A 27,925-nucleotide genomic window follows, 5' to 3' on the forward strand; every position below is an offset into this window, starting at 1 on the left:
CCCAGAAGGCACGCTCCCACCCGGGGCTTTGGCCTCCCGCCGAGTGGCCCTGATCCTCCGCGGGAGGGCTGGTGGGCTGCCCTCCCGTGCCGGATCCCCCTGGGTGCTCTGGGCTTCCTGGGGAGGCCTCTTAGATCTTTTTGGAGGCCTCCTCACCCGTTCCGTTGGTGGTCCAGCCACAGGGGCTGGGCCATCAAGGGAACGGGTGGCCCCAGGCACCACCAGGGGAGGCAGCAGCAGCTTCCGGGCCACATCGCGGCTGCTGGAGGTGATGGCCTTCCTCCCACCAGGTCTCCCCTCCTCTGCTCCTGAAAAGGAAAGGAAAGGAAAGAGAGGTTGTTTGGGTTGTTTGGACGATGAACGATGAGGGAGGGAGACCCCCAGCTTGTGGCTGCCCAGGACTAACTAGCCTCGGATCCTTTGACCCAGGGACTTTGACACACACGGCTTTGAGCCTGCATCTCCTCCGGAATGGAGGGTGCGAGTTCACATCTCCGCCGGATTTACCCCCAAGTGGCAGTGGGCTATCAGGGACCAGTTCACAAACGATTCTGGTTTCCCCCCAATTAGGGCTGGGCATCCTAGCTTAACCCGAATTATGTCCAGGGTTAAAATATCCTCTATTTTCCGGGGCTTTTTCCCCTCCCCCTGATATGCCCTGATGCTCTTTGGCACTATTTGCAATTGTGAGCGTTGCAGGGTGGCGGCAGGGGTGAGAAGGGTTTGTGACAGATGGACTAAGTGCCCTTCCACACAGTGTCTGACATCCAGAATCGCTTGCGGAAGAGTGCGACTCAGGAGAGCCTCTGAATGTCAAGATGGAGCGGTTCTTCCCCTCTCCGGCCCTGTATTCTCTTGACTGTATTTTTCATTTTATGGGGTTGTGCTTTAATTATGTTTTAGGCTGGTTTGATTGTAACCCGCTCTGAGACCTTAGGGTGCAGGGCAGGCGAGAAATGGAAATAATAATAAATACTTGGTTTCAATACGACTGCTCAGGAATAACTGAGTCTGGCTGTCAGCCACCGAGAATCACTTCTGAGTACGGAATACAGGATGAGGCTGTTCGGGTTCTAAGAGCACTTCCATTTCTCCTCCTTTTTATGCATCCAGCCCCAAACCCACCAAGTCTCCCTTGCTATGGGAGTTGTGCAGGTGAGGCCAAAGAGATTCCCAGGTGCTAATGGTCCCTCTGGGGGACCAGGCTTCTCTCATCAGCAAATAAAATTCTGGCATGGAAACAAACCGGGAGTGTGTGTGTGTGGTGGGGGGGGGATGGCAAAGGGGAGCTATATGAACTCTCTTCTCCCCCTCACCCAGGAAAAAGATCCGCAGGGAATGCGGCGAGGAGCCGACCCTAGGTGAACGGTCCATTTAATCCCCCGAATTAATCAGCTGCATATCTGCTGCGAAGCAGATTCGCTCTTCAGATACCCCGCAGCATGAAGCCATGTCTGGAAGAAGAAACCTCAGTGACCCCGTCACACAACCAGCCAGAGAGCCAGGCTCATGCCCTCCCCCGTCCCTCCTGAAGTGCTTTTGAGGCCACTGGGGAGGAGCTGCATCCCCCTAAGGACTGGTATTGTGGCTGAAGCACCACCAAGTGGGGAAATTGGAGCCTGATTGGCAGATGTGCCACGTGATCAGTGAGGATGTGGTGCAACGTCACCGATTGTGCTCGCTTCCCACCTGCCCTCCACGTACCCACACTTGCCCCTGGTCTTTGAGGCCCACCTCAAGATGGGAGGATGGAGTGCTTGGCACCAGCACAGATGCCCCATACTGTCATGGTCCTGTCCTGCCTTCTCGGGCATCTCAGCTTTCAGGACATGGTTCCTTTCAGGAATATCTGACTAGGCGACTCAGCAAGCTCTCGGTGGAAGCTGAGCTGGCAAACACAGCAGTCCAATCCAGTCCTCTCAGAACCAGAAGGACCACAGGCCATAGAAGACATTCGTGACTCTAGCCTCTTCTATAGCCTATGGGGCTGTGTACAGTTCTTCGCATCTTCTGACTCTACAGTCCCTGACAGAAGAAAGGCAAGCCAGGTAGGGGGCATCAGTTCACCCTGAAGTCAGGACACACTTGGGAAGGTGCTCTCATTTGCAGGCTTGCTCCATAAAACCTCCTCTGTGGGGAGTCAGGATGAGGAAGGGCAATAGAAGAGCCACCCTCCCAGCTGTGGAAGCCTGCCATCCTGCAGACTCATGACATAAGCAACAAAGAGCTACCAGTCGACTCACAGGGGGATTTTCCTAGCAATACAGTCAGGCTCAGATGCTCGATGAGGCCATCCGGGACCAGGGCATTGGGGGGCATCTTTGCTGGTGCCCGGCACTCTCTCATCCCCATCTTGACATGGGCCTCAAAGACCAAGGAAAGGTGTGGGTGCTGGAGGGCAAGTGGGAAGAAAGCACAAATGGTGTTGTTTCCCAGGATCCTTTACTGATCACGTCGGGGCACGCTTGTTAAGGCATCGGCATCAGTTTCCAATTTCACAACTTTGCGGTGCTTGAACCACAAGGAGGTAACCTTAACTCTGGTCTTAAATTTGCAGAGGGTTTTTTTTAAAAAAATCATAACATTTCTGTGGTTTGTGAGAAAGAAATTTATTGTTACTTTTGGCAATGAAATCGCCTCTTTTGTGCTGAATCTAATGAGACATATATTTTGAGCAATTGGTTGGTTGGTTTGTGTGAAATCAAGTCATCCTTCCGGACCAGCTTCAGATACCAAATTTTGCTTACACAATCTTGCCACTGAAAGCACAGTAGATGAATGCACTACTTTTTACACCAGAATATGCTCAGTGGGGGGAAAGAAATTCAGAACCAATTCTGAATATCATCGTTCCAAATTATTGGCAGATACCAATTTGGGCATGGACAACTGTGTCGCTAAAAGAGCTGAATAAAGTAAACGCCTTTTTACACCGGGCTCTACTTGGGGAACCTTTAAAGAATTGTTTTTGTGTTGTTTAGAAGCAATTCTGAATATCGTGTTCCCTGACCACCTGCAGAGAACAAACTTTGCATCCTGACACTTCATCTAGCTGCTTGCACCACTCTCTGCTTCTGTTAGCCTACTACGCAGCCTTCCATTCCATTAGATCACCACGGGGATCATCAAGGCCATTTCCAAGTGCCGGTTTCTGGTTCACGACCTCCCTGGTAGGAGTGTGCTGCTTCCACCTCAGCCGCCATAGCGGGCCGTGCTGTGGGAGCAGGCGTCACTCCCAATGTGAGCCTGTGCCCCACGGCCTCTAGGGGGACACTGACGACTTGGGGAGTAGGCCCCTCTCACTGCCCACACCCCAAACCAGCATCACCCCGCCCCCCCCCTCTGCCCGCACCCCTACTCCTAGCCCTGCCCTGCATCCTCCAGGACATTCCTTCCCACAAACGTGGCCCTATTGAAAAGAAACCATAACTATACCCACTAAAAAGACCCAATAAGAAACCAACTAAAAGACCAAAAGCACAACAAACCAACCAAGACTGAAGCTGAAACTACACCGAAGGCCCTTTAACAACCAATTCACCCACTTAAAGCCCTACAAAAACAAACGCACAGAGCTTCCCAAGCAATAAACCCCAAAGAACCAAACTACCAAACTAACCAGCCAAATATCCCAAAATGGGGGGAGGGGAAGAATCACCCAGGGGTGTAGCTATAACTGAGCGGATGGGCGCAAAGAACCCGGGCCCCTCGGTCTTGAGGGCCCCGCCAGGTCCACCCCTCCCTGTTTTCTTCATGATCTCCTTCACTCCGAGGGGCCACCACCAGGGAGAGGGAGAACACGGGCAACCTCTCCCCAGCGAATCTGATGCAAGGAGGCAATCCACAGCAAGGAAGGCAATCCCACGAGGGGAGAAACGCAAAAAGGCTGCCACAGCAAGGTAATCCCATGAGGGTAGTTTATTTTTACAAGGCAGGCGCAGCAAGGTAATCCAACGGAGGTAATGAAGAAGAGCAGGGACAGCAAGGTGGTCCCATGAGATTGGAGTAACCCACAGAAAAAGGCCCACAGCAAGGCAATCCAGAGGGGTCCGCAGAAGCAGCAGGGGTCGAGGGGGCAGGGGTTGCAGCAGGGCAGAGAGCAGGGTCCTCCGCAAAAGCAACAGGCAAAGCAACCAAGCCAGCAGCACAGCCAGAGCTCTCCCTCGGAAGCCAGAGGGTGAGCAAAGGCAGGCAGGCGCGGCCTGGCTTGAAAGACGTCCTGAAACTCCCTTCTTTGTGCTCCCCCTCCCTCGTCCCTCCCCCACCAGCAATGGGACCACACTCTGCTTTGAATGGCAACCCGCCAACCAGGAGAAAGGCGACCGCCAGCCAAGCAGAAGACAGTGGCCGAAAACCAACAGCAAGGGCAGGATTTTTGTAAACACGCCCCACAAAATGGCTGCCGCGGCCAGCTCAGAACCTTCGAACTGGTTCAATCCAAGCTGGGCTCAACTCGGTTCGAACCCGGACCGGCCTCCTCTTTTGTGGGGGAAGCGGTCCTGCACACCCTTACTCGGCCGGCAGGGAAGGGCTCCCGGGCTTGTCTAGACCAGCAGCAGCCACAGAGCAAGGCAGCAAGACAAGCAGGAAGCCGCACCCATGCCACAAGGAAGGCACTCTCTTCTTCCAGGAGCCAGAGGCAGAGGATGGTGGCTGCCTGGCCCTTCGAGCCATTGATTCGGGACAAACCACTTCAACTCGAACTGGGCTCGGTTCGATTCCAAGGCAATATGAGGCTTAGATTGGCGCCCAGGGTGTAGGGGTGTGCAGAACCAGTTGGATCACCAATTGTCACCCCACTTGGGGGGGCCAGGCCACTTCGAATAGAAGCGGTTCTGCACAGCCCTACACCATGGGGGCCAAGCCAAGCTTAATCTCGCCTCCCATCTCACTAGAATGATTGGCATTCATTCCAACTGGCTTGGCAAAGGTGAGATCTCTCTTCTGGTGAAACACCAGTCCCTTTCCATTTTGGCTTCTGGTCCTCCCCAGGGACACTTTCCCTGTGGGAATTGTCGCTAGACCCTCCAAACTCAAGGAGCTCACCAACCCCATCAGAAGGCTTAGACTTTGTTCCATTTCACCATATGCAATTCTGAATCAGTAATTTATGTCATCAGGTATCCCTGTTCTTTGCACTGGCAAGGAGAAACCTTGAGAACTTAAACGAGAGAGAGCTGGTGAACACTTGCGTAACATCAAATGTAAAAACTTGAATGCTCCGCTGGTTAAATGTCTCTTTTTGTTCTAATGATATTGGTTGGCTCATCTGGAGGTTGATTGCTGGTCGTGGTAGCAACCATAAATTGTCCCCTTTGCTAAGCAGGGCTTGCCCTGCTTTGCATTTGAAAGGGCGGTGACATGTGTGAGCACTGTCAGATATTCCCCCATAGGGGATGGGGCTGGTCTGAGAAGAGCAGCTGCATGCTTGCATGCAGAAGGTCTCAGGGTTCCTCCCTGGCCTCTCCAGAGAGGAGGGTTGAGGGAGAAGTCACTGCCAATCAGTGTAGACCAGTCTGAGCTAGATGGACCAATGGTGTGACCAGAGGCGTATCTAGGGAAAACAGCGCCTAGGGCAAGCACTGAAATTGCGCCCCCCCCCCCAAATATCTGGCATCCATCTTTCAGATAACTTCACCATAATATCAGCTCGAAAAGTAAAAGTCAAGCTTATTAATCTTTTAATTAAAAATTATGGCACTACCTGAAAATTATAACTGCACCTTACTTGCTTTCACTGATGCAAATTGCTCAAGCAGCACATCTGCCAGCAATCAGTAACATTCACATTTTTTATATCCCCTTCTTCCTCCAAGAAGCCCAGAACAGTGTACATACTTAAGTTTCTCCTCACAACAACCCTGTGAAGTAGGTTAGGCTAAGAGAGAAGTGACTGGCCCAGAGTCACTCCACAAGTCTCATGGCTGGAAGGGGATTTGAACTCGGGTCTCCCTGGTCCTAGTCCAGCACTCTAACCACTATCAAGGCAGATAGCACCTGGGGGGCGGGGGCGGCAGGAGGGTTACTAATACACAATGCTGGATTTGGAATGCAATGAACATGCTGATCAGCGAGTGTAAGGACTACATCCAGTCTCCAGTACCTCTCTGAATAGCTGATAGGTGTGATTCCTGCTTTCTGAAGAAGGCTGTATCTCTATATTAAAGACAGACAATTTTTAAAAGCTGGGAAAGCTTGGGTGAGAAGATGGGTTTTCAGGTGTTTTTTAAAAATTGCCAGAGATGGCAATTTTATTAACAATAAACACATTTCTACTATGGGCTTTGTTTGCTCTTTGCCTAATTCCCTTGGGTTGAGAATAAATGTTGAAGAGAATGAAAAGAACAGAAACATACATAACAGGTGCTGTCTTTAAATCTAAAATGTTCCCTCACTAGTAGCCATCACATGCTGGAAAATCTCAGGCCAGGGGACTGCTTAGTCTGCATTCTCATGACTTAGGACAAGTCAGTTGTGCACCTGACAAACGCTACTTATACAGCCAATTATTTTCACTCTTCATTACTGCATGAATATCAAATGGTTATGTGCCACAACACCTTCCTTAGAATGAATCTGACTTAGAACCAAGTTAAATAGAATGTAATGCAATTTCCATTTTGCATAGGTAAGGCCTGAAATTTAACTGGGTCATCCTGAGCAGTTTTATGATCACACATGAGATCTTAGATCCTCACAAAAGGAGCTGTTCCTTACATAAGACATTCCCAGCCTGCTCACCCCTATCCTCCTAACTAGAATCAACTAGCTACAGCGAGCCAACATGATCCATTCACCAAATAACTTAAAGAACACACCTTGGATTGAAAAGCTGTTTTCACACAGTTGCCCTCAAATCGGGAGTCCAAAATATCTCCAAGAATAGAAGCTAATAGAAACTTTTTGGAGTCCCCAAAAAGACCAGAAGTAAACAACAAACTGGAACCTCAACCCAAAACCAGGATGCAAACGTATTGTAACATAAAGGTTAAGTTTGTGCCATTGAGTCGGTGTTGTTGACTCCTGGCAACCACAGAGCCACGTGGTTGTCTTTGGTAGAATACACAGGAGGGGTTCACCGTTGCCATCTCCTGTGCAGTGTTTCAGCACCTTTCAATAGCGCTGCTGCCCGATATAAGAGTTTCCCATATCCTGGGAAACACACCAGTGGGGAGTCAAACCAACAGCCTCCTGCTCTCTAGTTGCTTCCCCACTGTGCCATTAATGGTTCAAGTGACTCCAAATACAAATAGTAACCATACATTTTTTTTATTTATTTAACATATCTTTATACCACCCACTACCAAAGTCGCTAGGCAGTTTACAGCTATAAAAACATATTAAAAGATCAAATTAAAATAACCATGAAAGCTATCATATACATACATATAAAACATATGTGATGAATTTTCTGGATAATGACTCTCTTCTATGATTTATCAAACATACAAAAATTTTGTTAATACTAAGACATCAGTATTACTAAGACATCAGTATTACTAAGACATCAGTATTACTAAGACATAAAGCATTAGTAATACTAATACTAATACAAAATTTTGTTAATACTAATACATAGAAAAACTCAAGTGAAAAACAGGAACATATAAGATTGCCAGAGTGAAAATTGACCCAGATGAATCTACAGTTCAAAGTAGAAAACATATTTTGCAGAATTCTTCATCTTAATAAGAAAACTCTTTCAGAATCAAAGAAATCACTCATGGCAAATTTGCACTAGGACCTCCCAACTACCTAAGAACTAGATTCTTCTGCAAACATTGTGCCCATAGATCAGAAAATTGTTTTTCGCTTCCATATTGTGCATATTAAGGAATCTCATTCTACATAACACAAAGGACAAGAAATACAAGGCCAGATATCCCATACATACTTCTGAGTAAGTTATATTGTAGTCAGTGCAATTAGTCTCAGGGAAACATGCATAAGTTTGAGTTGCACTGACCTGAAAGTCACCAAAGGACCTTCAAACAAAGCCATAGAAATAGCTTTCTATACACAGAACGTATCAGGACTCTTGAGAGCTCTAGGCCACACCCCCTTTACATGTGATATGTCATGTAATTTTTTTAATCAACTGAGGTGGTTGGGGTGGGGTGGGGCATGGCGGGCACTTGGCACCCCTCTGCAACTGGCGCCTGGGGCACGTGCCCTGCCTGCCCCCCCACTGGTTACGCCTCTGGGTGTGACTCAGTAGCAAGCAGCTTCCTTTTGGACCCATGTGGAATACCAAGAGACCTCGTCTGTCTCTCTGCTCTCCTGGCTTCTTGTCAGCCTGTCAACCTGTGTCTTACGGGCACATGTTTAGGGCCTGATGGTTGACCTCTTTCACTTGAGGCTTCGCCACTCCATTTAACATGGGGAGTGATTCTTCTTCTCTTGAACTCATGTTTTAAATCCTCTTTGGCTTGCAGTGGTTTTGCACCTTGGCTTGGTTTTGTGCATGTGATACGCTTCACCGTTACTTAATTATAGTCCACTTATACCCTCATTAGTAGCTTAACCATTGGTAGGCTTTTTATTTGGTAGTTTTGACTTATCTGATGATTACTCATCCCATTCAAGGTCAATTGTATGTAGCCTATTCCCTCATTATTCTGAATATTACATATTTATCATAATTAGTAATGATTCTTTTCATATCACTCTTCAAGTCGCATTACTTGGTTTATGTTCTGCTGCTTTTGCGTTGATGATTAGTTTTCATCCGGTTTTTATTGATGAAATGAAATGATTCTTAAAACTTAAAATTATTAGGTTTTTATGAAGAATCCTGCCTCTGAAATTAGCTGAATGTTCGACTTCTCACACCAGAATCTGCTCGGGGAATGGTTTACACTTGGCGGGCAGGGGTGGGAGGTATATTTTTAGAAGAAATTCTGAATATAACCAGCAGGGTTGAGCTGCTGTTCTCAACAGATGTGAACACTCAGTCCTTCCAAAATGGCAGCATGCCCGAGGGAAGCAGAAGATCTTTCTCAGTTTCAAATGTACTAGGATTCAAATTCACCACCTTTGAGGTCAAAATCCTACACATTTCAAACTGTTCTTTTCACTTCCTTTTTGCAAGCACGTTAAGAAAGCATTCAATTTCTGAAACATTCCCAGCAGTGCACAGACTGACACAAAGTGACTTTGCCCAGCCAATGACAGGCCTCACCGACTAGTTTTCACCTATTTCTCAAAGAGTTGTAATATATCCGGCATCATGTTGGAGGTGTTTTGCCCATTGGAAATATAATGAACTTGATTGCCCACTGAAGTTCTCCTCGGTAACAATAAGCACTCCAGCCAACCCCACCCCCCGGCTAGGCAGTTGTCCCTAGACAAGCCTGAACAAAGGTCATTTTCCTACCTGCCATGATGAAGCGGGCACCGGACCAAAACTGAGAGCCAAAAAGGGTTAGAGTTTGGGTTAACCCTAACCGCCTCCTGTTCTCCCAGTGAAGATTTTGTCCAACCGACCAAACACGACAGGCTGTGCGACCAAACACGACAGGCTGTTGGACCAAACACGACCCAACTTCCGTGAAGGAATGGATTGTTCACTGCTGTTGCTATGGTATCCTTGGGGGTTGTTGGTTGGGGCCAGAAGAATGTCGGAAGCAGGAGGTGATGATGAAGGATGATGTCATGGCAGGGGGAGGAAGAGGAGGAGCAGACCACTGGGCGCCACTCAGGCCAGAGCTGGAGGGACGGGAAACTCTGGCCACCCATCCTGGTAGAGCACCCATCTTCTGAGGATGCCTGCAGACATCAACCCTCAATCATCTTCAACTTCAAGAGGAAGCATTTTGAAAGCAAGCTGGGGATGGGACCTCCCATTGGCATTCGAATGGAAGCTCCGCATGCGAGGCCTTCCGGTCTCCCAGTTGCCACTTGCATACTGAGAGCAAACCCCTGTTGAATGGAAGGCTCTGAGGCTTTGAATCAGAAAGTCCTGGTTTCAAACCTTACCCCTGCTCTGGGCTCACTTGAGGGCCTTCAGGAAACCTCTCCCTCAGCCTCAGCCCCGGCCACAACATGGGAGTCAGAGCAACATTCGGGGCTGTGATCAGGATTACTGCAAGATCATCTGTGTGCAATGCTTGGACACCCGGAGAAGTACTGCATAACTGCAAAGTCTGATTATTTAGTACATTTTCCTCTCACACCCTTTTTGTGCCAGCACCCAGTGCTCAGGTTCCCATGCAGGGCTGAGCTTCAGAGAGGTTCCTGCTTTGCCTGCCTTCAGACCCTCCTTCGCTGTCCTCCTTGGCAGATCCTCAGGATGGCACTTTCCTCTCCCCCACGTCTCAGGCAGCCCCACTGGACGGATGGCTCCTCCATACACTGTCTCCACACCAAGAAGAAGAAGAGGAGGAGGAAGATGAAGTTTGTAATGGGAAAGCATCCTAGCCAAGCATTACCCCTGACATGCACGCTTTCTCTCTGGCTAATCAACGAATTGGGATAAGTTGATGCCTTAGGAACATAGGAAGCTACCATATACTGAGTCAGACCGTGGGTCTATCTAGCTCAGGATTATCTCCACAGACTGGCAGCAGCTCCTCCAAGGTAGCAGGCAGGAATCTCTCTCAGCCCTCTCTTGGAGATGCTGCCAGGGAGGGAACTTGGAACCTTCTGCTCTTCCCAGAGTGACCCCATCCCTAAGGGGAATATCTTCCAGAGCTCACACTTCTAGTCTCCCTTTCATATGCAACCAGAGCAGACAGTGCTTAGCTAAGGGGACACGTCATGCTTGCTACCACAAGACCAGCTCTTCTTTAGGCTTGAATGACGTTGAATGACGTTGCAGATCATTAGGGAGCCAGAGTGGTGTAGTGGCTAGAGTGCTGGACTAGGTCCGGGGAGACCCGAGTTCAAATCCCCATTCAGCCATGAAATTACCTGGGTGACTCTGGGCCAGTCATTCTCTCTCAGCCTAAGCTACTTCACAAGCTTGTTGTGGGGAGAAACCTAAGTATGTAGTCTGGGCTCCTTGGAGGAACAGTGGGATATAACATGTTTAAATATATATATATAGAGAGAGATAGATAGATAGATAGATAGATATAGATATAGATATAGATATAGATATAGATATAGATATAGATAGATATAGATATAGATATAGATAAAAATAAGCCATATTGCTTCAGATCTCAGATATGGTGCCCAGGATTCTTGGCTTATCTGGGTGCAGCGGTGTCTAGGAAAGCATCTCAAAAGATTTACTGAAGATTTTCAAAGTTTCTGTTTCAAAAGAAAAATGATGTGGATAGATGGTTTTTAAGTTTCCTTTGAGTATTGCTTGGAATATGAATGTATCCTATATATTGTGAGAGATCTTGCCATTTTTCTACCTTTCTTGCATTTTAAATGGGTATGCAAATGAGAATTTTCATGGAAAGGGGGTTTAATTCTCCAAATCTCCAAGTATATCACTGGCCTTATATTTTAGTGCCTGTAGTGGGGTGGATCCTAAGCCACCTAATGGCACAGCGGGGAAATGACATGACTAGCAAGCCAGAGGTTGCCGGTTCAAATCCCCGCTGGTATGTTTCCCAGACGATGAGGGACACCTCTATCAAGCAGCAGCGATATAGGAAGATGCTGAAGGGCACCATTTCATACTGCACAGGAGATGACCATGGTCAACTGCTCCTGTCTTCTACCAAAGACAACCACAGGGCTCTGTGGTCACCAGAAGTCGACACCGACTCAAAGGCATACTTGACCTTTCGTCGGATGGAATGGGGAAACTCAGGTTTCAGTCCTGCTTTGATCCCAACTTGTGAGTTATGATGTGGCCTCATTGAAATCTTCAAAGAATCCTAAAAGCACTCAAACTGGAACCTCAACTCTACTAGAAAATGTTGACACCAGCAGGGGTGTAGCCACTATGGGGCAACCGTGTTCAAAGAACCCGGGCCGCCTCCTCTCAGGGGCTGCGCCTAGCAGCCGCAACACTCCCTCCGCCATGTCTGACGTCACGGGCGGCCTCATTCGGGAGGTGGCTGGCCAGTGCTGCGTTTGCATGGTGGCCAGAAGCAGCTCTCCCTGCATTTAAGACCATGCCCTTACACCACTGATTGCTGTAAGTGCCTTTGGGAACAGCACTTATTATGGGTTAGCATCCCCTAATGCTTTTTAGATACAGCCATGTCAGTGTTTTCTAGTAGGTATATAGGCTGGCATAGGAGTTTTGTGTTCTTAATTTGCACATTTTAGTCCTGTATGGACTTGATGAACTTGTTCCCTCAATGTCTGCTAGGCTCCTGGACCCAATTTAGGGAGGAAACCTTCGGTTGCTCTTATGAAGTAATTTTTTTCTCAAGAAACTCTTTTCCCAATCTCTTACAAACCATTCCGTAACCTACCAGTGGATCCCTACCAGTAGATCCCTGCCAGAGAAAGCTGTAAAACTCAAGAAAAGTCCATACATATTTCTTCATTTTGTTTTAGAAGGAGACAATTTTGGCAATTTATTTATTTAGAATAAATACAGTTTATTTAATAGTCAACATGACAGTAAAGAATTAAGGTAAAATACATTGATAGTAGGGGTGTGCACGGAACCGCAGAGCTGCGGTCTGGCACTGGGGGTGTGTGTGTTTCCTTTAAGGGTGGGGGAAGGTTTACTTACCCCTCCCTCCACTTTCCCTCCTCCAGCGCGTGTATTCTTTGTAGTAATTGGGGTGGCAGGATACCTCCCTGCTGCCCCTTCTCCCGCTTAAGTGCAAAAGGCTTGCCGGACCCTTTTGCGCACGCACACGTCACGCACGAGCTTCACGTCTCCCCGTTCTGGAGGAGATGCAAGTGAAAGGGCTGCAAAAGCCCCTGGTGGTGCAGTGGTAAAACCGCCTCCCTGTAACCAGAAGGTTACAAGTTCGATCCTGACCAGGGGCTCAAGGTTGACTCAGCCTTCCATCCTTCCGAGGTCGGTAAAATGAGTACCCAGAATGTTGGGGGCAATATGCTAAATCATTGTAAACCGCTTAGAGAGCTCCGGCTATAGAGCGGTATATAAATGAAAGTGCTATTGCTATTGCTAAAAGCCCCGTGTGTGAAAAACTTCCAAGTAAGGGATGGGGAGAAGAGTTCTCAGCAGTCCAAAGTTTCTCAGCTCCCGCAAGGACCTCAGGCATCCCAGAGGGGTACACAGGTTCTCATTGGCACAGGACGTCCGGACGAGGGAGTCGCATTGCCGACATGTGGCTTCTGCTCAGCTATGCCAGCCCTCCAAACGTACAGAGCTGTTAGCAAAAGGTATTGGGTGGGGAGAAGGGAAGGCCGACATGCTATTTTGGGGCAGACAGTGTGGTGTTTTGGGTTAATCCATTCCTTGGTCCAGGCCCGCTTTTGAATGGGGCTTTAGATACTTGCATTCCTGTCCTGGGCTTTTTCTGGAGTAAGAGATTTGCGCTGGTTAAAGTGTTGAAAAGTGCAACAGTGTGAGGCAGCGGCTTGAAACCACAAGTACAGAGTTTCTTGATGAGTGTTTTAATGCATCAGGATAGGGTTGTGGCTGTTCAAATTGCCTACCACTGCAGTGGGTTTTCCTGGCAGGGGATGTCCATATTCCACCTGAATTGCTGTCACTGACGCCTCCTCCTTCTCCCTCATTTTGGGCCAATGGGGTTGCAGTGGGGAAGATGTGACAAGGGTTTTTTGGACAATTTTTCTCTAAGCGTTTTTGTGCAAAGCCACCACTAGGAGGAGCACCATGGTGCAAGCCACAATTCTTTGATGGCCTACTGAGCAAGAACCCCAGCAAAAAAATAAAAAAATAAAATCATATATGGAAAGGGGCTCTAGATATCAACAGATCCTTGAACTGCGGGATCAGCCCTCCACACCACATGGCATTGAGAACAGTTTACAAGCTTGCTGGTTAATGATTCAGGTCATTGGGCTTGCCTGCAGTAAACCAGGCGGAGTCCGTTGCCTTGCAGTCAACAAATGGGATTGCCTTGGGGTCACATCTGTGAGGAGTGTGGTCAGGATTGGGACCAGCTCCTGAGTGACTCAGCAGTTCCTCGGGTCACCTGCTCAGCTTTGGGATTCATAGGAACGCTGCCCTCCCTCTCTCAACCCTCCTTCTCTTGCCTGCCTGGGAACGAAAACGCCTCATTGAAGTGGATGTATTTAGAAACGTACTTTATTTCCTTTTAAGCTAGAAATGCCTCGTCGTAGTTAATATGCTTAGTAACATAATAAAATTGCTCTAATCACAATTCCCTTTCCTGTATCCCCCTCCCTCCAATAAATTCTTCTTTTATATTTTAAAGCTATAACCTTGTCTCAGTCCCGTCATTTCTTGAGTCCAAACGTTTGCACAACTTAAAACTATACAACGGCAGCCCCACATAGAGTGCATTACAGTAGTCAAGCCTGGAGGTTACCAGCATCTGTTCCACTGTTTTAAGGTCAGTCACCTCTAGAAATGGACGTAGCTGACGTATCAACTGAGGCTGATAAAAAGCGCTCCTGGCCACCGCCTCCACCTGAGAAACCAGGGAGAGGTTTGGGTCCAGGAGCACTCCCAAGCTACGTACCTGTTCTTGCGGGGGGAGTGTAACCCCATCCAGAACAGGCAGATCTAAACCATCTCTCAGGTCCTGCGCCCGCACTGTCAGTACCTCCATCTTATTCAGATTCAACTTTAGTTTGCTATCCCTCATCCAGCCCATTACGGCCTCCAGGCAGGCATTTAGGGAAGATGTGCCATTTCCTCATGAAGTCGGCATGGGAAAGTAAACCTGGGTGTCATCAGCATATTGGTAACACCCAGCACCAAACCTCCTGATGATCCCTCCCAGCGGATCCATGTAGATGTTAAAGAGCATTGGAGACAGGATGGAGCCCTGTGGGACTCCACACCTCAGTTCTTGCTTAGCGGAACAACAGTCTCCAAGTGACACCATCTGGAATCCGCCAGAGAGGTAGGACAGACTGTAAGACAGTTCTACCCAATCCCACCTCCCCCAGGCGCTCCAGAAGGATACCATGGCCCATGGTATTGAAAGCCACAGAGAGATCCAAAAGGACCAGCAGTGTCACACTCCCTCTTGCGATAGCCAGTTGGTGATCATCCATCAAGCCGACCAAGGCAGTTTCAACCCCAGAGCACACACGAAAGCCAGATTGCAATGGGTCTAGATCAGAGGTTCTCAAACTTGGGTCCTCAGATGTTAATGGACTTCAACTCCCATAATCCCCAGCCTCAATGGCCTTGGGATGGGGATTATGGGAGTTGAAGTCCATTAACATCTGAGGACCCAAGTTTGAGAACCTCTGGTCTAGATAATCTGCATCATCTAAAACTGTCTGGAGCTGAGAGGCCACCACCCACTCAACCACCTTGCCCAACCATGGAAGGTTAGAAACAGATCTGGAATTACCTAATTCGGAGGGATCCAGCGTAGCTTTCTTCAAGAGTGGTCTAATAATAGCCTCCTTAAGACAAGCAGGCATTCTGCCCTCCCTCAGAGAAGCCTTTATAATATTAACCAGACCCTCTCTGATAATATGATTATCCGATGCGATAAACTAAGTTGGGCAAGGGTCAAGAGAACAGGTTGTGGGGCGCACAGTCCGAAGCACTTGGTCCACTTCCTTTAGACAGCAACTCTCTATTACGATATAGACATGTGGCCAGAAAGGTCAGGTGACTGGCCCAGCGTATGCCTAGATTGCTGGGCAGTGCAGCACCGTGAGGAATGTGGCTCACTTCATTTCAGACAAGGATCGAGGCCCCTGGAGGGCTCCAGTGGCTTCTTGGACCCCTGTAACATCTGCTGGGTCCACCACACAGGCAAAACTGGAGAGCGGGTGTCCAGCACGTGTAATTGAAATTCCACACACCCATTTTGGGGTTAATAAACACTTTGTTGGGTGCAGTCTTTTTTCCTTTGTTCGCCTTCTTTTCTGTCCCTCTTTCAGAAGAACACAGAAGATCCCTCTTACAGCTTTCTCCACATACATTCTGAAGGAGGAAAAGCCACCATGCAGATCTGGGGAGGCACATGGTCAAGAATGTCTCCTGTGCAACTCAAGGAGACATGACTGGAAGCAGCTGGCACTCCACTGACCTTGCTCCACACCATCAACTGGCCTTCAGGAGAGTCGCTTTTAAAAACTTCAATTGGATCTCCCTATTCTGTAGGTTGTCCAAGCTTTTAGCCATGCACAAGTCTCAAATGCCACTCTATGCTTGGAAACAGGCATGATGAAGGTTGAGGCCAGAGTGCGGCTGCTCATTCTTAACCTCTGGCTTAAACTATCCCTCTACCCCCAGGGCTTGGCCCCTCTGACCCTATTGTTCCATCTCGGCTTTACCCTGCTCCGCTATGGACCGTGACCAGGTGAAAAGAGTCACCAAGCAGAGGATGATGGACACTGAGTGCCAGGCTGACCTAGGCAGGGTTCCATCCTTCCTGTCCTCGGAAAGCCTCAGATATTCTGCCTCCTGGGTACGTACCTGTCACAGCTAGAAATCCCAAGCCACAGAAGGGCTTATACCCTCGCCCGTGGTCATGCCCTTCCCTCCGCTGTCCTGGAAGGCAAATTCAGAAAGGCCCCAATTGCAGAGAGACTTTGTCCCTGTGACGCTGAGGAGGTAGAGACTTCGGTAACATGTACTCCTGTTTTGCCTCTTTTACAGAGACATTCGGACTAAGTTTCTATTTCCGCTATTTCAGAAGCACCCCGGCAACTCCAGCCAAGTTCTGCACGGCAGCATGTAGGACCTGTCGGGTCGTGACTGCCAGGCCATTTCCCTGTATCAGCTCTGCATAGTTTTAGACTGCTGTCGATTCTATATTTTTATACGTTTTTAGTTTGATGTTTTATTTGATATACTCTATTTTAGCCACCGCTTTTGGCATTCTATATTTCCCCCTTTTTATTATGCTTAGAATTTTAATAATTTTATAGCGACCCTCTCTTTTTTAAGGGTAGCAGCCTTTTAGTAATATCTCATGACTTTATAGCAACAGTGACAGAATTTAAAATAACATAGTTTTATGGTTTCATAATATGTTTGAATCACGCTCTACTGCTCTATCTTATGCTGGTCTTAGACTGTAATAAAGATGATTGATTGATTGATTGATTGATTGATTGATTGATTGATTGATTGATTGATTGATAGCCATGCACAATAAAATTCCAATTGATGGATGGATGGATGGAATTGAATGAAATAATGAATGCTCAGGCATGCTTGCATGAGGCCAACATTCCTCCAAGCACACAAAGCAATCTCAGTTTGAACAAGAGGACTTCCAAGGACTGGAAGGAAAGGGAAAAGTCGGGCAGTTCACACCATCAGCGTTAGGGTAGGAGAAGCTTCCTACAACCGTCATTGGGGATCCAGATGTGCTCCCTGCTTTTTGACCGTGTATGAGACAGAAACAAGGTGGGAGGCTGGGAGCTTGATTGTGAGCAAAGCCCCAGCTGGGCAGGATGATTTCCCCACCTGCCTTGTTCATCTACCCTATCCAGCTGGGCCCGACTGGGCAAGCTCCCCACCACCAACCAGGTTTTTCTCTAACACATGATTAGTGTGTCATGATCAAGGGGGCTTCTCTTGCCCTATAACCCATTGTGTGGACTGCCCTAGTATTTGACTCACTTTGCCAGGACTTACCACACAGCCATTCTGAAGAAACAGGGACATCAAGGGAGTATGGAAGAAAGTGGTCATCCGTTTGCTGCAAGTCAAGAGGAGAATAGATTGCTGGCTGTTTTCATGTGCTCCCCCCCCCACAAATAATACAGACCAAGCTCTCTCCATGGTTAACCAGCAGCAAAATGACCTTATACTGCCCAAAGATGATGACCCTTGGCACTGACAGGCAGCTGAGAGCCACACACTAGGAGTATTTGGCTATTTGGTTCTGTCCGTGGCCTAGGAGTCGTTCCCAGCATCTAGGAGGAGCTCAGTCAAGGAGAGGAGCAGTGTAGGATCCTGTGTTCCAAGCCTGCCTTGCTCCTGGAGCTCTCCATGGTGCTGAATCGCTGGGTGCTCTGGGGTCTTTCCATGGTGCACTACCCTCAGGGTGCTCCATGGTGCTGAAGCTTCAGACTGCCCACTCCAGTTCTCCTGGCTTCGGAGTTCTGCTCAGGTTTCTTTCCACACTGCCCAACGGAATTCTCTCAGCCCAGCCTGCCTAGGCAAAGACATCGGAAAAGGAAGCAAAACTCTTCTTGAAAGCCACGGAAAGCATTTCCAGTCTTACTAGCAGGACAGTGCAGTGCCTGAGGAGCTGGAGTGACTCTCTGTGCATCTCTTGCCCTGTTTCCCACCAAACTATGTTACTTTGAGCATGATACTTTCAACACTCTTCTCAGTATCTGGACCCATTTCAAAACTTTCCCCAGTCTCTACCTAGAAAGACTGGTCAACTCTGCATCAGGAGAAGCTGTCTGGGTTAATGTTGGAAATCTAAGGACCTGCACAGTGCTGCCCCACATGGTGACCAGCTGAACTACAGCAGCCTCAGAGTTCTCAAGTCCTGGAGTGACCACCCCTGGCTAGGCGGTCCCTCGCATCCTCCCAGGACAGGAAAGATGCACAGCTTCCCTGTCTGCTCCTGTGATCTTTGATCAACAGTCTGAGCAGTAGCCAGTCTTTAGAATGTGGCCCCCAAGCCCACTGCAATTAAGTACAGATCGGATTCAGGTCCAAAAACCCCCAACCCCGACTCCCATTTTTGAAGGTGGCACAAGAGCCGAAGCCAACCTTTCCCTCATTGGATTAGAGCCCATTGGACTTGAGTCCAAGTATTATGACAGTGGGCAGAAATAATGATGCTCCTCCAAACATGACTATTGTTCCCAGCACATTCAAGCACATTTCTTCTGGATCTCCAAAGGTTATTAAGCATATTACATCTTCTTTGTGCCCCTGGAACGTTGTGGTTGATAAAAGCAAAGATTGAATGTTTTTACTGTCTTTTTATTTTCTCACAAATACAAATAGAAGAATTTGTCTTCAGTCAAAAACATAAATCTATTGCATTAGCCAAGGTGGGGGGAGGGGGAAAATACAGTTCTACACCAGAATTACAACAAATGAAAGAAAAGGTTGCATATCATTTGTTCTTAATCTAGAAATTAATGAACTTAATAAAAAGAATCCACTTCAACACAAAACCATCTCGCTGTCTACTTTCCTGCATTTGAATGCCATTCCCAGACTTGCTTCTGTCCAAACAAATTCGAAGAGGAAAAATAAACCACCTTGCGATGTGAATTTTGGCAGCATATACAGGTATGAACAATAAAAACAACTTATTTTTCCTATCAGGAGCGCAGGAAGAGAGATCTGGGAGATGATCTGGCACATCACCTCCAGCAACCACACGGTGGTCCAGAGGCTGCTGCTGCCGCCTCCCCTCGTGCCTGGGGCCAGTACCAAGCAGGCCTCACCGGAACCCACCTCTTTGCTTGAGGGCCCAGCCCCTGTGGCTGGACCGTCACTGGAAAGGTTGAAGCGTGCCAAGAAGTCCAAGGGGCAGCCCCAGGCAGAAAGCAGCACCAAGGGGAAGCTGCCACAGGAAGGCAGCCCACCAGCCCTCCTGGGGAAGATCAAGGCTGCTCAACGTGTGGCCAAAGCACCAGGTGGGAGTGTGACTTCAGGGGGAAACTCCTTCCCCACCTTGGGGAGGGAAAGAAGCCTCCACAGAGGGAAGCTGGAGGCTGTGGTGGAGGGGGCCAGATTCCACGGGGAACTCAATGACATCCATTCTGACCATCCTCCTGGCCTGGCCAGGGAGACAGCTCCTCCCCAGACTTCTTTAACTAAACACCCCCGGAAGAAGGCCCTGACTGTGATGGGCTGCTGACCCTGGCTGAAGTCACTGCCATTGTCTTGGCAACCACCATCAGCACAGCAGAGGTTCAACCCATTCCCAGTCCTGCCCATCCAAGGGCTGGGACCTCCCCAAGGCAGAGGCAGAGACAGACCCAGAAAGGAATGAAAATAAAATGTCCTTTCTTTTCAGGAGGAAAGGAGGAGAGATCTGGCGGAAGGAGGCCCATCACCTCCAGTAACCACACGGTGGTCCGGAAGCTGCTGCTGCCGCCTCCCCTGGTGCCTGGGGCCCATTCCCGCCAGGAATCCACCCTGTCCCTTGAGGGCCCAGCCCCTGTGAGGGTGAGGACTCCCAAAAGACTGAAGAGGCAGCCCCAAGAAGAAACCAGCTCCAAGGGCAAGCCACCACAGGAGGGCAGCCCACCAGCCCTCCTGGGGAAGATCAAGGCTGCTCAACGTGTGGCCCAAGCACTAGGTGGGAGTGTGCCTTCTGGAGGGAAACCCCTTTTGCACATTGGGTAGGGGAGACTCCACAGAAGGAAGCTGGAGGCTGCAGTGGAGCGGGCCAAAGTACTGCAGCCCAACCCCAGGAGGAATCTTGAGAGCCTGGGCGGGACTTCTTCCCACTGGGGAAGGGCCACCCTTCTGGCTTGTCCAGGGAGACGGAGTGCGGCTGTTATAGGGCCAATTTATAAAAATGGGGAAAGACAGACTTGGGCCTTCTTGGTCCTAGTCCAGAGCTCTAACCACTACGCCCTGCTGGCTCTGGTTGGACATATTTCTAGTGCGCCTGAAGGCAATCATAGGCTTGGATTGGCACCCAGGAAGGTTTTGAAGCAGTACTTAAAACCAGTACTTTAAAATGGCCTTGATAAACTTGGTGGTGATATCACTGAATGGAAGGCTACATACTACTCTAACAGAAGCAAACAGTAGTGCATGCAGCTGTGGGTGCAAGTGGTAAGCGAGCACAACCGGTGGCATTGCAACCTGATCACGCGGCATGCCTGTCAATCAGGTCCCAATTTCCTGGCTTTGTGGAGCTTGAGCCAAAGTGCCCGTCCTTTGGGGAACACAGCTCCTCCCCCCTGTGGCCTTGAAAGCATTTCAGGGTGGAGGTGGTGGGGGAGGATTACTGGAGGGAATGAGCCTGGCTCTCTGGCTGCATGTGTGCCAGGGCCACTGAGGGCTCGTCTTCCCCGGGGTCCACAGATCCACGGCTTGCTAGTCCTGGGCAGCCACAAGCTGAGTGTCTCCCTCCCTCACCTTTCATTGTCAACCTACTTAACATATTCAGCTCTGATATTCCGGGACTTACTTTTGTCCAAAAGGGTCATGTCAACCTTCCCTGAGATGTGAATTTTGTAAGCATGTACAGGTGTAAAATAAATAAAAATAACATGGCCTTTTCCCTTTCTTTTCAGGAGCAGAGGAAGAGAGATCTGGTGGGAGGAAGGCCATCACCTCCAGCAGCCACACGGTGGTCCGGAAGCAGCTGCTGCCGCCTCCCCTGGTGCCTGGGACCAGTACCAGCCAGGAAACCACCCAGGAAACCACCCTTTCCCTTGACAGCCCAGCCCTGTGGCTAGACCATCAGCAGAAATGGTGAGGCCTGTCAAAAGATCAAAGAGGCTGCCCCAAGGAGTAGCCAGCACTCAGGAAGGAAGCCGCCTCAGGAGGGCAGCCCACCAGCCCTCCCAGGGACGATCCAGATTCCACTGGGAATGCCATAGATTCTATTCTGACCGTCCTTCTGACCTGCCAGGGCGACAGTTCCTCCCCAGACTTCTTTAACCCCCCATCCCCAGAAGAAGGCCCTGACCCCAATGGGCCAACCTCTGCTGAAGCCACTTCCATCGTCCTGGCAACTGCCAGAGGCTCTACCCGTTGCCAGCGCTGACCATTCAAGCACTGAGGCTCCCCAAGGCAGAGCCAGACCTTGGAGAACCCGCTGCTCCCCTCCAGCTCTGTGGCCCGTCCACTGCCACCACGCTCCCGCCCAAAGCCACACCCTTGGGGTGAGAGACCACCACCTGCTCCTCCTCAAGGTCTGTGTCTTGTGGTGCGAGGCCACCGCCGACTGGCTGATCCTCCAGTGGGGACCCTTTGATTCCTGGATGGCAGTGGTGGAAGGACCCCACCCAACACACCATCTGGGCTGCTGGAGTTCTTCCACTAGATCTCACCCACTCTCCCCTGCCATGAGGCAACAGGCTGGACAGACGATGCAGCCCCACCATCTGGTGGTGCCAGAAGAGAAGAGCTTTACAGCCTGGTTTGCTTCGCAGTAGCAGTTGTAGCAGAGAACAAAGGGGTTTTTTCAAAGAGCTGGTCACTCTTCAGGGCAGCTCTAATCGGGAAGCATGGTGCTGCTGATGACCACCACCATGGGTCTGCACGTGTCTCTCTTCCCGCTCTCTCTCTGAAATTTAAGTTGCAAATGTTTATTTTTACTTTCAGCCTCTGTGTGGCATTATTTCACTTGTATGTTGTCTATATGGTATTTTATTATGGTTTTCCTATGGTCTGACTCCCGCAAATAAAGACTATTTCAACTTCTCTCTTCTCCTCTCTGTCTTGCATGTCAGTCATACTTTCCCCTTTTCCTGCTTCTTCTCCCTCTTCACTCCTCATCTGTGACTCCAGTGTTGCTGGCTTTGGAATCTTCTTTTTTTCTTCTTGTTTTTAGCCTTTCATTTCAAGTCCTTGTTCTTTCAAATAGAGACGAGAATGGTGCCTTCTTTTCTCTATGGCCCTTTTCTCATGGAGATTTGCTGGGCTCCTCTTGGCTTGTTCCTCTCTGCTGTGGATCCCAGAGCAAGTTTGCGTAGGAGGATACTGGGGAGAGGACAGGGGAGGCGTTTTCTCACTGTTGACTACCCTGACGCTTTGGGCTGCGGTTCCCAGCAAATGGAGCCCTGCCCTTACGTGATCCACAAAGGATCTTGGATGCCGATGTATGCTCTGATGTTGGACTGTCCCTGCAAGCATACAAGACCCTGCCGAGAAATGCATTTGGGGAACAGCAAAGGGAGGATTCCTCAGTGGAGCCACTGCAGAGAGCTCTGTAGACAAGGAGAGGATTCTCCCCTCATCTGGCTTTGGACAGGAGCATTTTTGAGGCAGTAGTTTGAGCATGGTGGGTTAGAGTCGACCAACTGGCAATAACTTTTGCTAGGAGGCCTTTCCAATTTGCAGGACTGTTTCTTAGTTAATGTAACTCATGATTCGGCCCTCTCCGTTTCCCCACCACCACCCGATGATCCAAGCTGCTGTAGGGGATATCCGGGGAGTGATGCTCCACGTCTGGTGAAGCTCCACCATGACAGCAGCAGCTTCATGGAGGACCTTCAGAGTCTTCAGAGCTGTTCCAGGATACAACATTCTGCCCGTATTTCAGACTGTCATCTGCTTCAGGTGCAGGTACTTCAGGAGCCAGTGGCAACCCTTAAGGGGCAAGAGAGCGGAGTCTGCAGGGCACCAAACACACCTATATCTGGCCTCTGCCTGGAGGCTTCTGCTATGTCTCTGCTCTTCTCCTTGTCCCGGGGACAGCCCCAGTTCCTTTGGACTTCTCTTCACAAACCGTGCCACTGATGACACTCAGAACTAAATGTGAGGATCCCAACACTCACAGCCTTGGGAAGAGCCACGGTCTGATCTGTCCCATGGCTTCGGGGGCAGGGGACATCCCTAGACTGGCCCACCTTCCAGTGGCAACTTGGGGGTGAGGCAGCAGTGAGGGGCAGGTGCCCCCAACACCCCGGAGTCCGGTCTGCAGGAAGATCCCCATTGGACGTGGCTGTGCCTGGCATTCAGAGTGTGTCATCCTGAGAGGTCTCTCCCCGTGACCTCTGCTGCCTGGCCCGCTCTCCTCTGCTGGGAGCCTTCCCCCTTGGGCCTGCTCATGGTGCTGCCACATTCCTGTTCTTGCTCAGGCTGCTTGGCCTCTCTTCTGCCAGTTTGCTGGAGAGTCTGCAAAGAGAGAGAAACAAACCTCTCCATCAATTAATTAATTAATTAAATTCATGTAAACACAAGAAAAACAAATTAAAGCAAAAACAGCCATTTAAAATTTTAAACATTCAAAGAGTATTAAAAGCCTGGCTGAAAAAGTGTGTCTCAAAGGCTCTTTTGAAGGCTGGCAAAGATGTTAAGCGCATTGCGCAGCCCAGGAGCGACTACAGAGAAGGCCCGCTCCCGGGTCACTGCCAGACAAGCTGGCGGCATATGGAGATGAATTTCTCTCGGTGATCTCAAGGTGCAGTGGGGATCATGCAGAAGAAGGCGCTCTCCTAGCTAACCTGGTCCAAAGCCATTTAGGGCTTTAAAGGTAATCACCAGCACTGTATTTTGTCCAGAAACCTACTGGTAACCAATGCAACTGCTTTAAAACAGGCACGATATGATCTGTCCGAGACACCCCGGAGATCAATCCAGCCGCTACATTTTGGACCAACAGAAATTTCCGAACCACATACAAAGGCAGCCCCATGTAGAGCACATTGCAGTAGTCAAGCCTAGAGGTTACCAGAGAATGCACCACAATTCTGAGATCACTGTCTTCAAGGAATGGACGCAGCTGTCGTATCAACCGAAGTTGATAGAAAGCACTCCTGGCCATAGCCTTCACCTGAGCAACCAGAGTGAGGACTGGGTCCAGAAGCACTCCCAAGCAATGTAAATGTTCCTTCGGGGGGGAGTGCAACCCCACCCAGAACAGGAGGTTCCATCACGTCCCTCCAAGTATGACCCCTCACCATGAGTACCTCTGTCTTGCTCTAATACAGCTTCAATTTATTATCCCTCATCCAGTCCATTACTGCCTCTAGGCAGGCAATAAGCAGGCTTATGCCATTTCCTGGTGATGAGATCATAGAGAAATAGATTTGGGTGTCATCAGCATATTGATAACACCCTGCTCCAAATCTCATGATGCTCTCACCCAGCAGTTTCATGTAGATGTTAAAAAGCATCGGAGAAAGGATGGAGCCCTGAGGGAAACACAGAATAGCTTTCGTTACAGAGAGCAACTATCTCCAAACGATACCATCTGGAATCTACCAGAGAGATGGGAATAGAACCACTGCAAAGCAGTGTTGCCTATTCTCAGATCTCCCAGATGATCCAGAAGGATGCCATGGCCGATAGTACCGAAAGCCACAGAAAGGTCCCAAAGAGCCAACAGAGTCACACTCCCTCTGTCCATTCCCTGGTAGAGATCATCTATCAGGTCGACCAAGGCTGTCTCCACCCCATAGCCTGCTCTACAGCCAGTTTGAAATGGACCTAGATAATGATTGCCCCACTGTGCCAGGATTGGGGCCAGTGCCAGTTTGGAACTTCTGAGCTACACTCCTTCCTCTGGAGTGGCTCTCTCAGTAGCAGAGCATCTGCTTTGAATCCAGAAAGTCATGAATCCAGAATGAATCCAGAAAGTCAGCTTGGAAATCCATCCCTGGGATTTCCAAGCTGCTGCCAGTCAGTGTAGACAAGACTGAACTGGAAGGGCCATGGAGGGGAGCAGCAGGTTCCCCAAGGTCTGTAGCAGAAGGTGGTTTTCTAGGAAAATGATGGTTCACTTGCAGCCGAACACTGGCCCGTAGGAGCCCAGCATCCTCAGGTGAAGGGCCAAACACTGGCTCCCTAAGCTCAGCTGCTGAAAAGCCACTTCTCGGCACCTCTTCTCAGGCGATGAGCTTGGCAGCAGCCCACAGCAGAGAACTCACCTTCCATTGGGCAAGTGGCCCACCACCGTGCTTCCCGTCACCAAGCAGCAACGCCAATGAAAGCCAGGGCTACCCTGTACAGAGGAGAGAGGGAGGAAATGGGGTCAGGCATGACCTGTGACGTTCCCTGAACAAGCAGAACAACACTGGTCCCCAACCTGCTGACAGAGACTGACCCCACGATCTTCTGCATGCGAAATGGGGGCTCTTCCACTGAGCTACGGCCCCATCCCCTACTTCTTAGGAACACGCCAAAGGTGCCCCATCCCGGAAACCAAGGAGAGGAGGGAGGGTGGCAACACAGAAACAGCAGGGTGGGTGGGGGCGGGGGGAGGTCATCTGTGGCCTGCCCGGGATCATCTCTCCACCTGCAAGTAGAAGGCAAATGACGATAAATCTGTGCCAGCTGGGAGCAGGTTGAGGCACGTGGGGTGGTGCATCCAGAACATCTGGACTTGCCCATGAATGATCGGTCTCTCTCCCTTGGCTTGACCCCCCCACCCCGCCCATTTCAGTTTCTTAGGATTCCTTCCAGTGCCAGCCTCACCAGGGGAAGGTGGCTCATGCTGTGCACAGGGCAGAATTCTTGGGGCCGCCGGTTTCTCCCAGACCCCCTTTCCTGCTCCTCCTCCTCCTCTTGGGGCGGGATTCTTCTTCTTGGGAGGGGGGCTGGCCCTGCTGGAATGGCGGCCATTGGCAGGCAGGAGCAGCGGGCGCCTCATACATGCTGGACTGGAGCAGCAGCAGCAGCAGCCGCCGAAGAGGGCTTCTTGCGGGCCCCGCCGCCGGTGTGCTGCTGCTGCTGGGCGGAGGAGGCGGGGTGGCGGGCTGGGCAGGGGGGTCTCCGCCTCCTCCTCCTCCCAGTCTTGCTGCTGCTGCTGCCGAATCCAGCCTCTGTTGGGGCCATTATTTTCACCCAGCCTGGTCACTGATGAAGGGGGTGGGGGGTGTAGGGGAAGCCCCCGGCCCCTCCCTCCAGGGGGGCTCCCTTCTAACGGCCACACCCCTCAACTGCCACCTGCGCCCCGCCCCGCCCCGCCCCTCCGGGCTCGAGGAAGCGGCTTCGCGGCTTCAATCTCCCCACCTGCGCGCGCGCGATCCGACGTGATCCCCAGCCACCGCCCATGACGTCACCACGCAGGCTTCCCGGTGGTGTGTCGAAGCTCCAGCCCAGGGCCCCCACCCTCGCGTCCCCGCGAGCCGCTCCCTTCCTCCAGCCCCGCCTTCTTGCCTTCCTGTCAGCCAATGGGCGGCCGGCACCCGTGGCAATAGACTCCGGGCAATGGGCTTCTGGCGCCTGCGCAGTGAAGCTCTACCGCAGAAAGGCCTCTTTCTCTCTGTGGACACCGCTTTGGGCTTGCACGGCGGGAGAGAAGAATGACCAACTTGTGATTAGTTCTTTTTTTTGTGGTGGGTTGTTTGTGGCCGGTGTAGGCACGCCCGCCCGGGGCTGCAGCACGTCTCTGGGAAGGAAAGAGGCCGCACCCCTGAACTGCTACGGTGGTGGGGCGGGCAAGGCACTCTGCACGTGCTCGGAGGCACGGTTGTTTCCTCGCTGCTTCTTGGGCCGAGTCTGGGCAGTGCAGCCGCTGGGACCTTTCATGCGCTTGAACCAGTAAGCAAGACAGGAGAGAGAGAGAGAGAGAGACGGGATTTGCAGAGGCGGCCGGGAAGGCACCTCCGAGCTCTCTCTGAACCTCGCACTCTGACTGGGCTTCGGCTTCATTCATGCTCATTAAAGTATTAATACGTAAGCCAGTGAGTTGCTTGCTGTAATTTGGGGGAGGCTGCAGCCTCAGAGCAGCATGCATCCTAAGGATGGCATTTCGTCACTTTTCAAGCCCTGGACGCTGCAAGGCCGGAGGCCGAGAAGATGCTCTCTCAGCGGGGGTGTTCTGCCCTCCAGTGGCTGCTCCATCCATCATCGCGGTTTTTTCCTTTTTGTCTTTTTCCTACATGGTTTTTCAGTTCTTGTAAGCTTCTCTGAGTCCACTTGAGAAAAGCAAGGTGCTTTGTTTTTGTGGTATGTTTTTTTTTAAGCACTACTTCCTCAGAGGTACTTGAGTGCAAGTATTCTTGGGAGTGTCACTTGGGTTGATTTAGTTCCCTCCCTGGCAGCATCTCCAAGATAGGGCTGCGAGAGATTCCTGCCTGCAACCTTGGAGAAGCCGCTGCCAGTCTGTGTAGACAATATTGAGCTAGAGGGACCAATGGTCTGACTCAGTATATATGGTCTGACTCAGCTTGATGATCACCTTGAAAGCTGATTCAGTGCAGGTAGTCTGAAATTTGTAGCAACACAATGGAGGAAAGGGCAAGGATGGGTTGTGAGATGTGTGTGGATGCACATATGCAAGACGCTCACTACAGA

The 27,925-nt window shown here is 50.1% G+C and overlaps 1 long non-coding RNA gene across 1 annotated transcript; it reads right to left on the bottom strand.

The window, feature by feature from the left end:
* Nucleotides 1-18,946: 18,946 nt before the first annotated feature.
* On the bottom strand, nucleotides 18,947-26,565 carry LOC128334026 (uncharacterized). The gene is made up of 3 exons (XR_008311159.1): nucleotides 26,102-26,565; nucleotides 25,555-25,628; nucleotides 18,947-23,800 (listed from the first exon to the last, which is right to left on the bottom strand). It is a non-coding gene; the product is annotated as an uncharacterized LOC128334026 (long non-coding RNA).
* Between the last annotated feature and the right edge of the window lie 1,360 nt (nucleotides 26,566-27,925).

Source organism: Hemicordylus capensis, chromosome 8, assembly GCF_027244095.1.
Source record: "Hemicordylus capensis ecotype Gifberg chromosome 8, rHemCap1.1.pri, whole genome shotgun sequence".
In the NCBI taxonomy this organism is placed as follows: Eukaryota; Metazoa; Chordata; class Lepidosauria; order Squamata; family Cordylidae; genus Hemicordylus; species Hemicordylus capensis.